At 39.4% G+C, this 18539-nt stretch overlaps 1 protein-coding gene across 4 annotated transcripts in view; it reads left to right on the top strand.

Moving 5' to 3' along the window:
- The window catches only part of MAPK6 (mitogen-activated protein kinase 6), a 34279-nt gene that overhangs the window by 1325 nt on the left and 14415 nt on the right, over positions 1 to 18539 (top strand). Inside the window, exon 2 of one of the 4 annotated variants that reach the window (XM_060097335.1) lies at positions 16931 to 17077. The exons of the other annotated variants lie outside the window; for them this stretch is intronic. The gene's annotated coding sequence lies outside the window, so the exon portion shown is untranslated. The remainder of the gene's footprint in view (positions 1 to 16930; positions 17078 to 18539) is intronic. 4 annotated transcript variants of the gene reach the window in all.

Raw genomic sequence — 18539 nt, 5'->3', positions numbered from 1 at the left:
AAACAGCTTCAGAGTAGTTTTCTGATTGTTGATTGTTTGATTTGTCTAGCCATGTCATTTTTTAAAGTTCTGATTGGACACATTCTCTCTAACGTTGGGAAATTGAGATGGTCTGACTAGAAGAATGAGTAGTCTGAGCTAGAAGAATTAAGGGACCAAACAGGACTGGGCCCTGAAAGGGAACTGCCTCTAGAGTTTCTTCTTAACAATGTCAGATATTTATGTTTGAAATATAATTTCTAATTGGGTGGCAGAGACTTTACACTTCTTTAACAGGTAGTTGTTCAAACATGTTAACAAAGGGCTTGCTATGTGCCAAGGAGCGTGGAGTCCTTTTACATATATGTGTTACATCACTTAATAAGAATTGCCTTGTGAAACTTGGTAAAATTGCTTATTGGTGTCCTAAATTCAGTAATTGCAGTCATCTAGGAAATATGCCACATTTGAGCAGGATACGTTTTAATCACCTAAGTATTACTGTTGAGAAAGAAAACTCTGGGAAATGGAGAATTATTTAGAAAAACCATTATATATCACCATATTTTGCAGTTCACTTATTTGCAAAAGAGGATTAAAAGTGTTTGCTACTTTCTGTGATTAAGAAAGAATCCAGAGAAGATTGAAGATCAGTTAATTTTGCAGTAGGAAAAGCACATGTTCTAATGACAAATGTTAGTACTAAAAGTGTTGCAGCATTTTGCATAAGTTCATTTAAGCATCGTGAGAATTCATAACTGACAAAATAGGAAGGTTTGCTGACTCAGGGTACATTGCTGAAGGGGATGGGGTCGGGTAGGAGGAAGCTTAGAAGTGCTGCAAGTTTTGAGTTGGGTGATGACTCATCCTGCCCACGGACTGCTACGTGGCCTTTTTTTTACACACTGTATTTTTTTAAATGATAGGCTAAAATGCTCCTGTACACATTATAATTATCTCTCTCATAGAAGAGCCACAGTTTCTGTAAAAAAGTAATGGCTTCTTAAATTGCATTCTAAAAGGATATCATATATCCTGCAGGTGGAATTTTGTAGTATTTGTTGAGAGGAGAGGTAAAATTAATTGCTGGTCAGTTGCTGCGATTAAATATTTGATACTAGCAGTTCCTTGGTTATTATTGAGAGAGATTTCTTATGGATTATTTACAAAGGACAGATAGTACTTTTATGGTGTGGATAGAAATTAACCTTTTGTTTTCATTGGTAATGTAAAAGTTATCTTTATAATATCTAGGAATTACTATAGTTTAAATAAGTGTTGTAAAAGCACAGCAGTGTTTAATCAGATAAAGCTCTTAATATGAACATTTCACTCTGATGGAATTATATTTAGTGCTTTCTCCTGATCTACGTGAATTTGCTGTTTTAATAAAGACAACTTAGAACAGGTATTGTTATAGGCACTATTTTTTCATCAGTTTTTTTCTAAGATAAGCTGAATGTACAGCTCCAAATTTAGGACTTACATTGAAATTTGGTAATAAAATATTTTGACCATTGTAGAAAGCCGTTGTTCAGCAGGTTGGCTTAAAGTAAGATTGAGGTAAGAAAGAAGATTGAGATAGCAGTTTCTTTTTTTTTTTTTTTTTTTAAGGATTTTTATTTATTTATTTATTTATTTATTTATTTATTTTGCGGTACGCGGGCCTCTTACTGTTGCGGCCTCTCCCGTTTCGGAGCACAGGCTCTGGACGCACAGGCTCAGTGGCCATGGCTCACGGGCCCAGTTGCTCCACGGCATGTGGGATCTTCCCGGACCGGGGCACGAACCCGTGTCCCCTGCATCGGCAGACGGACTCTCAACCACTGCGCCACCAGGGAAGCCCAGCAGTTTGTTTTAAAAGTGAGAAAAAACTCCCCACTCCCAGGTTTTTCTTTGTATATATGATTTATCTTCTCAGTGATGTATTTGAAGGGTTTTGTGGGCAGTAAAGTGTATTAATGAGAATCAAATCTTTGGAGAGATTTTGGAAGAACGTTGTATGATTTATATAGGGGAACTTTAGTAAAGTTTAATTCAAACTTTAAACTATTTCCTACTAAAGGAAATCTAAAAATACAAATTTAAAAGTATTATAGATTTTCAAAGCATCTTGTCATTTAGAGGTTGAACATGTATTTCCAGTGTGTGTGTTTTGAGAATATAGGTAATTACCTGTCATGCTTCATTCAGAATTTATAAACAAAGTGGTGTGTTAGCCTATCTCCTTTCTATGAGGTATTGCCTTATGAAACTATGAGCCTCACCACTGCTATCCAGTTCCTTGTTTGCATTGCCTACTCTAGGGCCCGTGTTAAAATAGAAGATGCCTCAAAAGTAAATTCTTTGTAGCATTGTTGGCTTCCCACTGTCAGCTCCTTCAGCCTGTGTTTTGGGCTGTTACATTATTCCACTGCCTGCTAGGGGTATGGGGATTTTGGTCGGTTTTATTGCTCAGAGCCCTGACTGAGACTTTATAAAAACAATAATGTAATTGTAGTTACTTTTTTTTCCTGGGAGTTGCTTGTCATGTGGAGGTGATGCATTTAGAAAGGTTTGTCTTATATACATGTCAGCCTTTTAAATCCATTTCTGAAAAGTAGTACCGAGACTGATTGTCTGTAGCAAATCACATTTTCCCATTGATATTCATTTAAATTTGTTATTTTTTTATGGGGAAAAAAAGGTATCACAAAAATTGTTTGTTAGAATCCTAGCATTTACTTCAGGGAAGAAACTACCTCTTCAAGAGTATGAGAAATCTGTGTGCATTTAATTCTATACAACCATAAAACTATAAAATGTTAGTTTTTACGGAGGGGTCATGGGTATTATCTTCCCCCAGGTACATCATTTGACAGCTAAAGAAACTGAGGCCCAGAGAAATCTAAGACCTTGTTACTCACAGGGTGATTTCTGGACAAGCAGTATTAGCAGCACCTGGGAATTTGTTGGACGTGCAGAATCTCGACCCCATCTCAAGACTTAACTGTGTTAGAACCTGCAGTTTAACTAGATTCTCAGGTGATTCAAATGCACATTCATTTCTGGAAGCACTGCTAAGTGACCATACATAAGTTGCTCAGCTGGTTAGTGACTGATTTGGAAAACTCAGGTCTTCTGAGTCGCTCTTTCCATTGGCCCTCCTGAAAAAAAAGTCAAAAGGAAGATTGAGGATCTAATCACTGTCCAGTAGAACTTTCTGTGATGATAGAAATGTTTTATTCTGTGCTGTCCAATGAGATAACCACTAGCCACATGTGACTGTTGAGCATTTGACAGGTGGCTAGTGCACCTGAGGAACTGAATATTTAATTATATGTAATTTTAATTAATTTATACTTAAATAGCTGCATGAAGTTAGTGGCTACTATATTGGACAGCACAGATTTAGATGATCTTTGCCCACACTAAATTTAAAATAGTCTAAGCTGTAATTTAATAACTGATTAGGCTTTTAACGTATAATTTTCTTCTAACAGAAGATTTTTTTGAAGGAAAAAAATTTAATCTTTCTCCTTGATTCTTGAGAAAAGTATCAGGTACTTATTAAATAGATATGTTATAAAAGCAATTGATAACTTACGAAAAATATGCAATTTATTTTAAAACTATGATATGTATGAATTTATGGCATGGTGAGTGTGATCCTAAGATGTACAGTTTGATAAGTTTTGACAAATGTGTCGAGTTGAGTGTTCATATAACATTAAAATGTAAAATATTTTTATCACCCCTAAAAAAAATAACTGATTAGGCTTAATTTAATAATTTCCCTCTTCATTTACAAATTGGAGAGATGGTAGGTTTCTAACTACCTGCTTTTCTAATATGCCCAGATATTATTTTAGTAGTTATTACAAAACAATGCCAATTTTCTGATTGATACTCCTGTGTTCAGTAATGTAGACACTCAAAGTTGCAAGAATATGCATTTTCCCATTTGTCTCAATAAAGATATTTTCACTTGGATTTAAAAATATTAAAAATAACCTGTTAAGTAAATGTTCCTTAATTATCTTGCAGATAGCATTGAGGGGACAGTTTTGCCTCCGGCCTAGTACCTCCAGGCTTTTTTCCACTTGTTGATAAGCTGCCAGATTGATGTGCCATTTGTTATGTTATTTCCAGGCATAGAAACTTTGAGTGGTTCTTAACCTCCCACCTTATGCAGTGGTAAGATTCTAACCCTAGAGTAAGAGTGGCCTGTGTCCAGATCTTGACATTTACTATATGTGCGATTTCAGTGAACTTGATTTACCTCTCGGAGCAAAAGTGTTCTTATTTGTAAAATGTGACTTACAAGGTGTTGGTTCTGAGTAACAGAAGTAGTTCGCTTTAGAAAGTGCCTGTCACTTAATAGATAGTAAATTTGAATTACTGTCCCTTCCCCTTGTGGTTAGCTTTTTATAGCCTTCTGTATTTAGTCTTATGTTTAAGATTCCAACCAAACTTAAGAGATATTCTGATTTTAAGTCTTGTTGGTTCCCACTGATTACATGGCTTCATGCCTTGCTTCATTCATGTTATATCCCTTGTACATTCCTCCACTTGTGCTCTAGATTCCTTCTCTTGACTTCTTAAGGACTCATTTCTTGCCTGCATCGTGAATTTTGCCCTTTCTATTGGGCCATCTTTATTGGTATCCAAATGTGCTCTAGAGCTGTGCTGTCCAATATAGCCACTAGCCACATGTGGCTATTTAAACAAAAATTAATTTAAAAAAATTCAGTTCCTCAGTCATGCTAGCTACATTTCAGTTGCTTGGTAGCCATGTGTGGCTATTGACTTCTGTATTGGACAGTGCAGATATAGAATAGAAATCTGTTATAAGCCCTCTCCTGATTCCACATTCTTCTCCTCTAGCCACTGCCTCATTTCTCTGATCCTCTTTCAAGCAGATTTTCAAGAACTGTCTGTGTGCTCTCTCCACTTGGATTTGCTCTTCAACTCCAGACTGGTTTCTGTCACCATCTCACCACTGAAAGTACTCTAGTCAAGGTTACCAGTCATATCCATTTACCAATTCTATCTTAAAGGATCTTGCAGCAGCATTCAGTATTATTGACCACAGTTTTCTGCCTATTCGCCTGCTTCTCTTAGTTTATGGGACGCATATTCCTGTTTTCCTCCTACCTCATACTTTGTCATACTTTTTTTTTTTTTACAGGCTTCTCTCTCCTCTCCTGCCTCTAAGTATTGTCATATCCCAGAGGTTTGTCCTGGACTTTTTTCCCCCCTTCTCTTGATTCTTTCCATAGGAGGTCTCATTCAGTTTAGTTTTTTAAATACTATCTATATGTGAATAATTCTCAAGTGTTTGTTTCTGGTTTAGACTTCTCACCTAAATAGACTTAATATGTCCAAAATAGACCTCTTTCTCCCATATTGTTCTCCAAGTCTTCCCCATCTCAGTAATTGTCACCTAGGAGTTATCCTTAAAACCCATTTTTCCCTTTATCCACCATATCTAATCCATCATCAAGTTTTCTTGGTCTCCAAAATATCATTTGGATTTGTCTCCTGTTTTACATCTTCATTTCTACGAGCCTAATCTCAGTCACCATCATCTCATGTGGCCTACTGAAATAGCTTTTAACTGGTCTCTGCTTTCACTTGACCATCTTCAGTGCATTCTCCTCCTGGTAGCCAGAATCATCTTTTAAAAATGGAGATGAGGGCCTCCCTGGTGGCGCAAGTGGTTGAGAGTCCGCCTGCCGATGCAGGGGATACGGGTTCGTGCCCCGGTCTGGGAGGATCCCATATGCCGCGGAGCGGCTGGGCCCGTGGGCCATGGCCGCTGAGCCTGCGCGTCCGGAGCCTGTGCTCCGCAGCGGGGGAGGCCACAACAGTGAGAGGCCCGCATACCGCAAAAAAAAAAAAAAAAAAAAAAAAAAATGGAGATGAGCCAGGGCTTCCCTGGTGGCGCAGTGGTTGAGAGTCCGCCTGCCGATGCAGGGGGCACGGGTTCGTGCCCTGGTCTGGGAAGATCCCACATGCCGCCGAGCGGCTGGGCCCGTGAGCCATGGCCACTGAACCTGCGCGTCCAGAGCCTGTGCTCCGGGAAAGGCCACAACAGTGAGAGGCCTGTGTACCGCAAAAAAAAAAAAAAAAAAAAAAAAATGGAGATGAAACCATGCCAGTTGTCTGCTTAAAATCCTTCAGTAGCTTTCTTAGTTATAAAATTCAGAATCCTGCCTCATGTGTTTGCCATCATTCCCTGCTTCCTTTGCTCAGGACGCTGTCGCATCTTTTCTTTTCCTCCAGAATACCAAGTTATGTCTTGCTCTAGGTTGTATTTGCTTTTTCCTCTGTTTGGAACACTCTTTTCCCATCTCTTAGCAACACTGGTTCTGTCTTACTATTCAGGCTTCAGTTCCTTAGATGGCCATTTCCAAGCCACCCAGCCATAGCACTTGGCCAAATCTGAAGTTACGTTTACTTGTTAGTCTTGCCTCATTAGAATGTAAAGTCTTTGGAAGCAGAAGAACCTTAACTGTCTTATTCTCCACTGTACCAGGAAACAGTGGCTGACATGTGCCAAGTGCTCAGTAAATTTTTGTGCACTGTATAAAATGTTTGCTTGACTCCCTTAAACTTCTAAAGGGAAAAAGTACATTAAAGATTGCATTGTAGTCATTGTAACAGGTGATTCTGAACTGGGTTTATTTAGCTCTCAAGTACATTATTGGTTCAATTGTAAAAACTTAAATGGGATCAAGTACTAGATAGTAGTACTATGCCAGTGTTAATTTTCTGACTTTGATGATTATATTTTGGTTATGAAGAAGAATGTTCTGTCTATAAGAAATATACTATTAAAGGGTTGGGAGGGAATGTGTAGTGTACTTGTCAGTAAATTACATTATAATTTGAGAGACGGTCATGGGCTTTGATTTGAAACCTGAGGTTCAAATTCTGGCTCTCACTGATATGTGATTTTTAATGCATTATTTAAATTCTTTAAAGATCTTAGGACTCATTTTGCAGTGTTGTTAGGAGGATTTAGTGTAAGAGTAGTATGCTTCACACATACTACGTTCTTAAGCTTGCTATTGTTTATTCAATTCTTTTAAAATTTAACTATTAAAAGAATTCTATTCTCATTTTCATTGCTGTGACTTCCTTTATAATACAAATGTTTTTCATTAATTGCTTTTATAAAAGCTGATAATGTAGGATAAATATGTACCAGATAATGTTATTTATATCGTCAACTTAGAACTTTTGAGCTGTACTCCATAATGTAGTTTTTTAAATTCTCTCTCTTTTTTAAAAAAATTTTTGGCCGCACCACGTGGCATGCAGAATCTTAGTCCCTGACCAGGGATCAAACCGGTTCCCCCTGCGTTGGGAGTGCAGAGTCTTAACCACTGGACTGCCAGGGAAGTCCTTAAATTCTTAAAAACTATATACTTTTAAAGTAGAAAGTAGAGCCCCTCAAAATTATTTCAATTAAAATATTTGGGAAAAAATAATAAAATATGTGTATTTATCTTGAGTAACATGGTTAATTTCTATCTTCTTTGGAAGTGTCAGTGAATCTGTGGTATGTATATATGAATGTATGTACATATGTATGTATTTGTGGCCATGCCGTGTGGCAAGTGGGATCTTAGTTCCCAGGCCAGGGATTTAACCCATGCCCCTTGCCCAACTGCCAGGGAAGTCCCGAATCTGTGGTATTTAAATGTTAATGTATTAGTTTGTATTATTATTGATGGAAAAGTACACAACTGCTTGGCAAAATGAATCATTACTTAAAATTGTTGATTTACTTAGTTTTCTTTTCCCTTCCCTTTACTCCCCATTGATGGGCATATTAGTAAGTATACATAATGGCCAAAAAGGGAGAAGGTGTTTAAAGATGACCCATGAGCCTTTCATTATTTATCGCAGTCTGTTTTGAATAATATAAACTACTTCACTAACACTGCAAACCTTACGATTGCATGATTCAGTTTACCCCTTTCTAGCACATTGTGCTCTTATGTTTTACTTCTACATCTGCTATAACCGCTACAGTACATTATTATTTTTGCTCTAAACAATCAATAGTCTCTTAAAAACATTTAAACATGTGTTTTGTTTTTAAGGCTTTTTGCATTTTCCAATTATTTACCCTTTCTGGAGATTTTGTTCCTTTCTGCAGATCTGGGGTTCCATTTGGTGTCATTTTACTTCACTGTAACCAACTTCTTTTAGCATTTCTTGTAGTGAAAGTCTGTTGGAGACAAGTTCTTTTCCCTTTTGTCTCTTTGAAATGTTCTTATTTCATCATTTTTGAAGTATGTTTTCCTAGGTGTAGAATTCTGGGTTGATAGTTTCTTTTGGAACTTGAAAGGTGGTGTTCTGTTGTCTTCTGGCTTTCATTGTTTCTAATGATAAATCAGCCATTGTTTCTATTGTTTTTCCCTAGTATATATTTTTTCTCTTTTCCATAGTTGCTTTTAAGAGTTGTTCTTCCACCCTTCCCACCCCCCAGTTTTCAACAGTTTATGATGTGCCCAAGTATGGGTTTCTTTGTATTTATCCTGCTTGCTGTTCATTGAGCTTCCAGGTCTGTGAGTTGATGTCTTTTATCAGTTTTGGAAAGTTTTTGTCCATTTTCTCATCACATACTTCTGCCCTGTCAGCTTTCTGAACCTTGGGGCTCTCTACTTTTCAGCCTAGCAGCCAGCTCTTTGGATTGCTTGGACATTTTCTTCGCTTTTCAGTACCACTTCAGGTTTTCTTTATTTAACTCATGTTTTTGCCCATTTTCTTATGAAGAATATCTGCCTTACATTCAGAGTGACTTGGAGGGGTTTATCTCATATTCCTGTTTTGGCCTCCACCTTAAGAGGGCATCTGTCTTGTACACAGTGGAGACCTATGTGCTTCATGAGATTTTCTCTCAGCTTTCCAGCCTTGGCTTCAGACTTGTGCACTTAGTGAGGACCCATGGGGAAGAATTGACAGGTGGGGCTTGTAACTGGGCTTCCTCTGAATTCTAATCTGTTACCTGAATCCACATTCAGCCAGTAAAATTTATTTATAAATTTGGCTGGTTTCTTCTTAGTCCTGTTAGTGGAAAATTTCTTGTTTTCTTGCCACTTTGCCAAGAATGAGAATAGCCATGGTCTCTTGTCTTATGAAGAGCTTGACATTTTCTAGAACTTAATTTATTTAGAGTTCTTTGCATCCTTAACTTTCTGGTGTTTTTTAAACATTTATTTGTTTATTTTTGGCTGCATTGGGTCTTTGTTGCTGTGCACGGGCTTTCTCTAATTGCGGTGAGCGGGGGCTTCTCATTGTGGTGGCTCTTCTTGTTGTGGAGCATGGGCTCTAGGTGCACGGGCTCCAGTAGTTGTGGCTCGTGGGCTCAGTAGTTGTGGCTCAAGGACTCGAGAGCGCAGGCTTAGTAGTTGTGGCACACAGGCTTAGTTCCCTGCGGCATGTGGGATCTTCCTGGACCAGGGTTCGAACCCGTGTCCCCTGCATTGGCAGGTGGATTCTTAACCACTGCACCACGAGGGAAGTCCCTTGATGTTTAAAAACAAAACAAAACGAAACAAAAAAACTACAATTTTATAGCTTATTCAGCTTATCATGGTTTATAGAGTGAGAGTAATGGTGTCTCTTGCAACTTTCTGCATTCTAATCAGGAGTGGAAATCCTGAGCCTTTCACTAAACTTAAAACATTTTGGAGCTGGAAGAGACCATAGAAATCACGTAGTTTAGCTCCATCATTTTCCTGATGAGGAACTAAGATGTAGAAATCTGAGATGCTTTGATTACAAAGCTAATTTAGCCACAGATCCTGGACTAGACTTCAGATCTCTTCATGTTTCTTTGGTTTTTTTTTTTTTTTTAGTATGGGGTTAGTGAAATCAGACAGGATGTTTTCAGCAGTGCCAAACCATAGTGTGAACCTGAAAGGAAACTTACACTATTTTTTATTTTGCAAGCTTTGTTCAGGTCCGGAGAAAATGAGAAACAAAGGAGGAAAGATATTCCAGAAAAGTTGTATGCCATTCTGAATCATTTTTTAAAAATTGGGGGGGCCTTCCCTGGTGGCACAGTGGTTAAGAATCCGCCTGCCAATGCAGGGGACATGGGTTCAAGCCCTGGTCTGGGAAGATCTCACATGCCGTGGAGCAACTAAGCCTGTGTGCCACAACTACTGAACCCACGTACTATAACTACTGAAGTCCGTGTGCCTAGAACCCATGCTCTGCAACAAGAGAAGCCACCGCAATAAGCCCGCGCACCGCAACCAAGAGTAACCCCCACTTGCCACAACTAGAGAAAGTCCATGCGCAGCAACAAAGAACCAACACAGCCAAAAATAAATTAATAAAATTTAAAAAAAAAAGGATATCTCTAAAAAAAAAGAAATGTTGGGGACTCTCTAACCAAGCATATGGTTGTCTCCATTTGATGAGGGTCCAGAAATGTTTTGTGTGGCCTTGCACAATGTGGTCTTCTTCAGACCCTCACCAGGGTTAGCTCAAAAGTGACAGCTGTTATATTTGATGTATAGTCTGGAAAGCTGTGGTGCTAGATGCCATAGACCCTACTAGGATGGAGTAAATAACAGTAAAATCAGAGTAATGTCAGGGTCTTGCATATCTTCATGATACCTACTTGCTATCATATAGGCTAGTAGGACTTTTTATAGAATCCTACTCATCTGGTTATATAGGATACTATTTCAGTGGCACAGTCCCTCTCCACTACCTCAGCAAAACAAACCAGGAGCTATAACAAAGCTGAAGTGTTTTTGTTTCTTCAGTCTGAGTGGGTTGAAATCAGTTGCTTTCTTCAGATGTTGGCAGACCTACGTGTTCACCATAGGGTGAGGCTCTTGTGGGAATGCATGGAAAGGAAAGTACCATATTTAGGAGTCATCACTGATGTTCCCACTTGGTAGGTCAGAATGTGATCAGATTTTGAAAAATTGAGGGTAGAGCTTGTCTTCTCCAAAACTTTCTACTACCAAGTAGAATATGTTATTTACATTAATTCATTCAGTAGTTTTTAAGGGGCTTACTAAGTACCAGGAGCTATGATCAGAAAATGTGAGTAAAGCTACTTAGTCCCAAACCTTTTATTTTAAAATAGAGCTACAACAAAGGGGAAGGGAGTGGTGCCCTAGAAAATGAAGATTATAGGATTTGAAGATTACATATTAGATGAGATTGGGGGTGGATGGCCAAAGACAAAGGAAGGAGAATGCTATTAGAAAAGAGAAGAGAGAAAGAAGGCCTAGTGGGACAGGGAGGAATGTACTACAATGGAGTCTGTTGATACTGTGATGCTCTAGGAGTGAATATGTGCTCCATGAGGTTTTTTTTGTTTTGTTTTGTTTTACTATTTTGACCCCTTCTGTACCTTAATGCCTAAAAGAATGCCTGGCATTTGGTAAACACTCAAGGTTTTGTTGAATAAAAATGTAGTGGGGCCTCCCTGGTGGCACAGTGGTTGAGAGTCCGCCTGCCAATGCAGGGGACGCGGGTTCGTGCCCCGGTCCGGGAAGATCCCACGTGCCGCGGAGTGGCTGGGCCCGTGAGCCATGGCTGCTGAGCCTGCACGTCCGGAGCCTGTGCTCCGTAACGGGAGAGGGCACAACAGTGCCCGCGTACCGCAAAAACAAAACAAAACAAAACAAAAAAAACCGTAGTGGATGGATGGAAGAATTGAAGCTCTTTTAGTGAAAGCTGTTCAAAACAATCTAGGTTCTCTCTGCTTCTGGGCCATGTTGGGATTGCATTTCCCTACTGCCTTGAAGTAGGTGGGACAGTGTGACCTGCTTTGGTCAATAACATGTGAGTAGAAGTGAAGTATATCATTTTTGGACGAAGGTTTAGGCACCAGTGAGATATTCCTTCTTCTTTCCCCCTGGCACATTGAGTGGCAATGACAGAGATGGTAGCTACTTCAAGAGTTTATGTAACAGCTGTGTTGGTCTTGTTGCATGAGCAGAACTTAAAAGTTTAGGTCACTGGAGCTTTTAGGGTTATTGGTTACTGTAACACTGCATAACCTGTCTTGACTACTACAGAAATTTATATTCATTTTTGTTTGGTTGGAATCCTCAGATTTCCAAAGGTACTTGAAGAAGGAGGCTGCCTACTTGTCTCCTACTTATATATTTGCCTCAAGTGTTTCCTTACCATTAGTTAGGAGAGAGTCTTAGAAATGAGGGCTTAGGCAGGAAAAGGATAGGAGAGGGATGAAGGTTATTACAGTAACTTAAAATTTTCCAGCCATAAATTTGTAGAAGGGATCATGTTTGTTTAATGTTAGGTTTATAGTAATTGCAATCACATTTTCACCATTCTGGGCATCCCACCATAATAAGTGGGAGCAAAAACTAATGAAGTAAAAGACATGTATGGTGCTTTCATAAATTGTAGACTTTTAGAATTGGAAGGGTCTTTAGAGATTCTTTGACTTGTTTATCTGGTCTGTGAAGTTCAAATATTCCAATATAGGTACTTAGAGTAAATTAAATAGCAACTAGAAATGAACATCAAAGTAAACAATGACATTTATTTTTTTTATTTTTATTTTTTATTTTTTTTGCTGTACGCGGGCCTCTCACTGCTGTGGCCTCTCCCGTTGCGGAGCACAGGCTCCGGACACACAGGCCCCGCGGCCATGGCTCGCGGGCCCAGCCGCTCCGCGGCATGTGGGATCCTCCGGGATCGGGGCACGAACCCGTGTCCCCTGCATCGGCAGGCGGACTCCCAACCACTGCGCCACCAGGGAGGCCCCGACATTTATTTTATAATGGCCTTTTAAATGGCTGAAGTGTCCCTAATGTTAGTGTTTTTTAGGCAAAGTTTCAGACAATTTAAGAACAGAAGTTAGAAGAGGAGTTTTTTAAAAACTGGATATTTTATTAGAAGCTATGTAATCATCCACCTTTGAGAGTTTTTCTGTGTAGCTTACAGTAGTTACTGATAGCAGGCAAAGCCTGTTAAGTCTTCAGGGCTCAAGTGTTAAGGTCCTCCTTCCCACACCAGCCAGGTTCCTAAGATGATTCACTGACACTGGTTTGCACTTTGGACCTCCTTTAGGTCTAAATCCTGAGAGGGGTCCCTGGTAACTCTGAGGGCTACCCTACATTAGGAGTGAGGGCTTTGTCAAGAATGCATATAAGCAAAGCAGTTAAGCTGTAACCTTTGGCCTTCTCTGCCCTAGAAACTTAGTATCTTTGTTGAGAGCTTGAGAACATGATCTTAGAGAAGGGTGAATTTGCTATAACAACACTTCTCTGTGCCAGGGTTAGGAGACAGTCCTAGGTGAATGTAAGTAGATCTCAACCTTTCCCTTCTCTCCAAAAGCAGCTGGGTTTTGGCTGAGGAGATGTGAGGCTGGCTGAATGCCAGTTAACTCAAATTACTCACTTCACCCTGGAAAAGAGCGAAATAGGCAAGAGCTGGGTGGGGGTGGGGGTGTAGGGGGGTGGGGGGGTGTTTAAGTGAGTGAGTATGATCAGGCCAGACCCAAGTCAGCATTTAACCTGAGAAGCAGCAGAATAGAAGATGGAAGAGAAAACCAGACAAATAACCTTTATGTTTAAGGCCCTTACCTCAAACTTCGTACTTTCTGACACTGACCAAGTGTTCCTGGATAAGAAAGGAAAGAAAATCCAGTTTCTGTAGAATGTGGAGATGGTGCAGAGTGAAGTTATTCTACTGTCTTTTCTTTCTTTTGCATTTTATAACTTTACTTCATACACTTAGGCTTGACTCAGAGTACCTGCATTTCTCTTGGTGTGGGGGTAAGCTAACTGACCGAAAGCAGGAGGCAATTTAGGGAAGAAAGGAGAGCTTGAGGCAACAGTTGTGGCTAATGCAGCTTCAGGAAACTGCATGTAAATGTTGAAAGCTGGTACCCAGCCTGGGCTACATAGAGAGCTTTTACTTCCATGTTATGGTGAATCACTGAAAGAAAACCAAAGAGCCAATTTCTTCCTTATAAACCATTCTCTGTACTTCATTTTATTTACCAAATTGTTAAAAACAAAACAACATTGATTCAGCTAATTAAAATGTAACGAGTGATCTCTCTCCAAGCAACACAGTGTCAGCCCTGATGTTGGTAGGAACGGGTAACGTTTGGAGGCAGAAATTGCAAAGGTGGTGGGAAGGGTCATTTTTAAGTTACTGTCCTGTCACAGTTTTCCCTTTCCTCCCTTGAAGTGTGTGGAAAGTGCAAAAGGAATATAGAATCGTAGATCTTTCCAGAGTCTAAGCCTTGAACTTCGCTTTTATGAGGTTAAACATGAAAGATGGTGGAGAAAATGGTATAAATGAGACATTTCTAGAGGTTGGTGATGTGGATGGAGAATGCTCTGATGAGTAATCTGCTGATCCAGTTGAGTTGCATGTGCATTCCCATGGAGCTCCCTGATGGATATGAAAGATGGAGGTGATTGGAGAGATCAGGATTTGGAATATAGCTGCCATAAGGGTCAAGGTGATAAGGAAGAAGCTGTTTTCATGGTCACTAAGGAGGAGCATGGGAGACCTCTGGCTTTTTAGGGCTTCCAGAGGCATATATCCTGACCTCTAATTAGGTCAGATCCCCCAGTGTCTAGGCTCTCATACCATCCTGTACCATCTGGTACCATTTTTCCGTTCTGCATTCTCCTTTTTCATATTGTTAGTTTATTGTTTGTCTCCAACCATACCATAAACTCCATGAGGGCAGGGCCCAAGCCTATTTTTACTTACCATGTTATCCCCAGTGCTTAGTATATTGACAAGTACATAACATATAATTAGCAAATACTTGCTGAATGGAGTGGGACTGAATTGGAAACATTTACTGGATCTACTTTATCATGCAGAGGTATAACATTACCTCCAACTTACTGTTTAAGGTGAGCTTATTCTTCAAGCTCCTGGATGAAAAGGTGCTAAAGAAATAGCTTTTGGTCTAATAGATACTGAAGGACTTCAAAGAGTACTACTCACAGACAGTGAGGCAACTCACTGGGCAAGCACTATTGTAAATAATGGGATATTCTCCTTTGCCCCCCCCCCAATTTTTTTATTGGTACAGTCCTCACTGTCTAGTGGAATTACAGTTTTGTTGATAAATGTTACCTTCTTTCTTTAGATTGGTCTCACTTCTGTAAAGTCTGCTTAAGGCTTTCAGTATAGTCATCATCTGAATCTATAATGAGAACTCTGCAGTTCTCAGCGTAGGTAAAACTCCTACCTTCCCCAAGATGAATTTTTACCCACTCTTTACCCCTGTAGATGCTGACCAGTCATTGAGATTTCTGAAGAGGCATTCTCATCCTTCCACTTGTTTCTTCTCTGTAATGCTTCTTGGTCTCACTGAAATTGAAAGGGGGCAGTTGTGGTTGGAGGTCTCGAGCAGAGATCTCTCATAATCTGAGTAAAGATGTCTCTCTCATAATCTGGCTGCAATTCCTACTGTCATGCTCTTGGATAATAGTCGTGGGGGGGACACATCGGGTCTTCGTTGCAGCACATGGGATCTTTGTTGAGGCATGCGGGATCTCTTCGTTCTGGCGCTTGGGTTTCTCTCTAGTTGTGGTGTGTGGGTTTTCTCTCTCTAGTTGTGGCGTGTGGGTTTGCTCTTTCTAGTTGTGGCGTTCGGATTTTCTCTCTCTAGTTGTGGTACACGGCCTCCACAGTGCGGGGGCTCTGTAGATTGCAGCGCGTGGGCTCTCTTGTTGAGGCTCGCACACTCAATAGTTGTGGCACGCGGGCTTAGTTGCCCCACGGCACGCAGGATCTTAGTTCCCCAGGGATCAAACCTGCGCCCCCTGCATTGGAAGGTAGATTCTTTACCATAGGACTTCCAGGGAGGTCCCAGTGGTGTTGCTTTTAGCAAATCCTTATTTCTGCTTGCCCATGATTGCTGTATTAGTGAACTAGAAGCTTAAGAGAGTACCTAGAGGTTTTACTGTTCTTATGTCAAGTCTGTTAAACTGACATAAAAATGTACATTTATCAAAAACTTAAAACTTGACTGAACTTTAAGGAATTGTCTACGTTGGGCAAAAAGGTAGGTGTGAACAAACATTCTATTTCACGTGGAGACTAGAAATGTAAATTTCAGAAACACTGGACAGCCTTTGAAAAATACTGATTTTTTAAAAATGAACAATTATTTCTTTTATTTTTTTTAAGAATCATTGTTATTTTGTTTATTTACTTAGTTATTTATTTAGGCTGCACTGGGTCTTAGTTGTGGCACGCAGGATCTTTTAGTTGCCACATGCAGACTCTTAGTAGCGGCATGCATGCAGGATCTAGTTTCCCGACCAGGGATTGAATCCCAGTCCCCTTCATTGGGATTGTGGAGTCTTACCCACTGGACCACCGGGGAAGTCCCGACAAATACTGATTTTTTTCTAAGATATTTGGTAGGGAACAGGAAGAATCAAGATGTATACAAATAGAAAAAATTGGAGTGGGGGGAGGCACACAGTATTAATTAAAGCCCTTTAAAAATCTGAAGTATTTTTTTAATTTAAAAGTTTATTTGTAAACCTTAATTTAACTTTTAAATGTTTTACTACAAATAGACTGATAAGCTACAGAATTTTTAGGAGTCTGAGGAGTCTGTTTGTTTGTGTTTATTTATTTTATTTCTGAGAAGCAGACAAAATACTTGCATACAGAAGAAACCATCTCTGTCATAGTGAAACAAAGAAAGCTATTATGCTATTAACGTCTTTCACAATATTAAGTAGATGTAAGAAACATTCATATTTATTAAAATAACTCAGGGATAGTAAATAATCAGTTTTTATTAAATAAGCTATTGCCATTAGGATCATTTATCTACTTAGTCTCTGAGTTATTAGTATCATCAGTTTCTCTTTCACACATTATTTTTAATGTTTGTGGATTTCTCAAAATTGAAGATTTGCTCAGATTGAGGCAAATGCTGTTACCTTATTTTATTTTTCAGAATCTTGTGTTTCCACATGTGAAGTATATAGGAATGTGAACGAAGCAGGCAGAAAATAAAGGCAGATTCCTCTGTTGTACGAAAGCTTCACCACTGTGAAATAGCTGATGTGTTTGGGTCCTAGCAGTTCTTAGGCCACACCTGAAGGTGATTGTAAGTTGTTACATGTTCAGGTTCAGAATGGACTGCTTTATTTCATAAATGATAAATTTTCTCCTTGCCTTTAAACGATTAGCTCTTTGAACGAAGGACTATTACAGCTGTCCTATTTCCAATCTCTTCAGACCCATTCAGAAAATAGCACTGTATATGCCCCTATACCAGCTTTAAGATCAAAAGTCAGCAACAGGAAGCCTGGGCTTCCCTGGTGGCGCAGTGGTTAAGAATCCGCCTGCCAATGCAGGGAACATGGGTTCGAGCCCTGGTCTGGGAAGATCCCACATGCCGTGGAGCACCTAAGTCAGTGTGCCACAACTCCTGAGCCTGCTCTCTAGAGCCCGCGAGCCACAACTACTGAGCCCACGCACCTAGAGCCTGTGCTCCGCAACAAGAGAAGCTGCCGCAACTAGAGACAGCCCGCACGCAGCAACGAAGACCAACACAGCCAAAAATAAAAATAAAAAAAATTTTTTTTAAGCAACAGGAAGCCTTTCCATTTAAGGGTTAATTAGGCTGTATTACATGCTCATAGGCATGTACATGTAAATGAGCTACGACATTGGCCTCCTAGTTGCTTCTGGGACATGAGACACTCACCTTAGTGGCTTTCCAGTCCTAGTCCCTCTGTCTACAACAGTTTCTCCCACATAGCATCCCTAAGGCATACACACTTCCTTACTTCCTCCTTTAGAGCTTTGCTCCAATAACACTTTATCAGAGAGGCATTTCCTAACTACCCTCCCTGTCCTCTTTCTCTGTTTTATTTTTCCACAACACTTATTGCCATCTAATATCTGTGTTTTACTTCTTTGTCTGCCTGTATTCCCCCACTATAATGTGAGCTCTTCATTTACATACCACCTAACAATGTAATTGTAATTCTAATAATTTGTCACACTTCAGGTTTTTTTTAAAGAACTAACACATTAAAAATACAGTTGAAGAGTGCTGTGTAATCCTACCCTGATTCTTATCCCTTCCTTCATTCCTCAAGGTAATCATTGTTATGAATTTGTTATTTATCAATCTTACATTTTTTATACTTTTGCTACATCTGTATGCACCCTAAAAGCATCATTTTGCACTTGATATAACTGGTTTCAGCATGCACATTTCTCTCTGCAGTTGCTTTTTTAATTTAGTGTATATTTGGTGATTTCAACCATCTCTATTCATTTTTTACTATTATATAGTAGTTCACTATATGAGTATAACTCATTTATTCTCTTATTGCTGAAAGTTTAGGCTTTTTTTTTTGATATTTTGCCATTACAAAGAAAATGAACATTTGCATGTTCATTTGCAAGCATTTCTCTAGGAACCTGTCCGTGAAGAAAAATTACCAAGTCATAGGTATGATCCTTATTTATTTGCTTATGCCAAATTGCTCTTTGATGTTCTTACTGATTTAAACTCGCACCAATATTGTATGAAAGTTCCTGTTTTTCCA

The sequence above is a fragment of the Mesoplodon densirostris genome, chromosome 4 (assembly GCF_025265405.1).
Source record: "Mesoplodon densirostris isolate mMesDen1 chromosome 4, mMesDen1 primary haplotype, whole genome shotgun sequence".
Classification (NCBI taxonomy): domain Eukaryota; kingdom Metazoa; phylum Chordata; class Mammalia; order Artiodactyla; family Ziphiidae; genus Mesoplodon; species Mesoplodon densirostris.
Note: the sequence above shows the minus strand (reverse complement) of the source record. Positions and strands in the feature narration are given on the sequence as shown.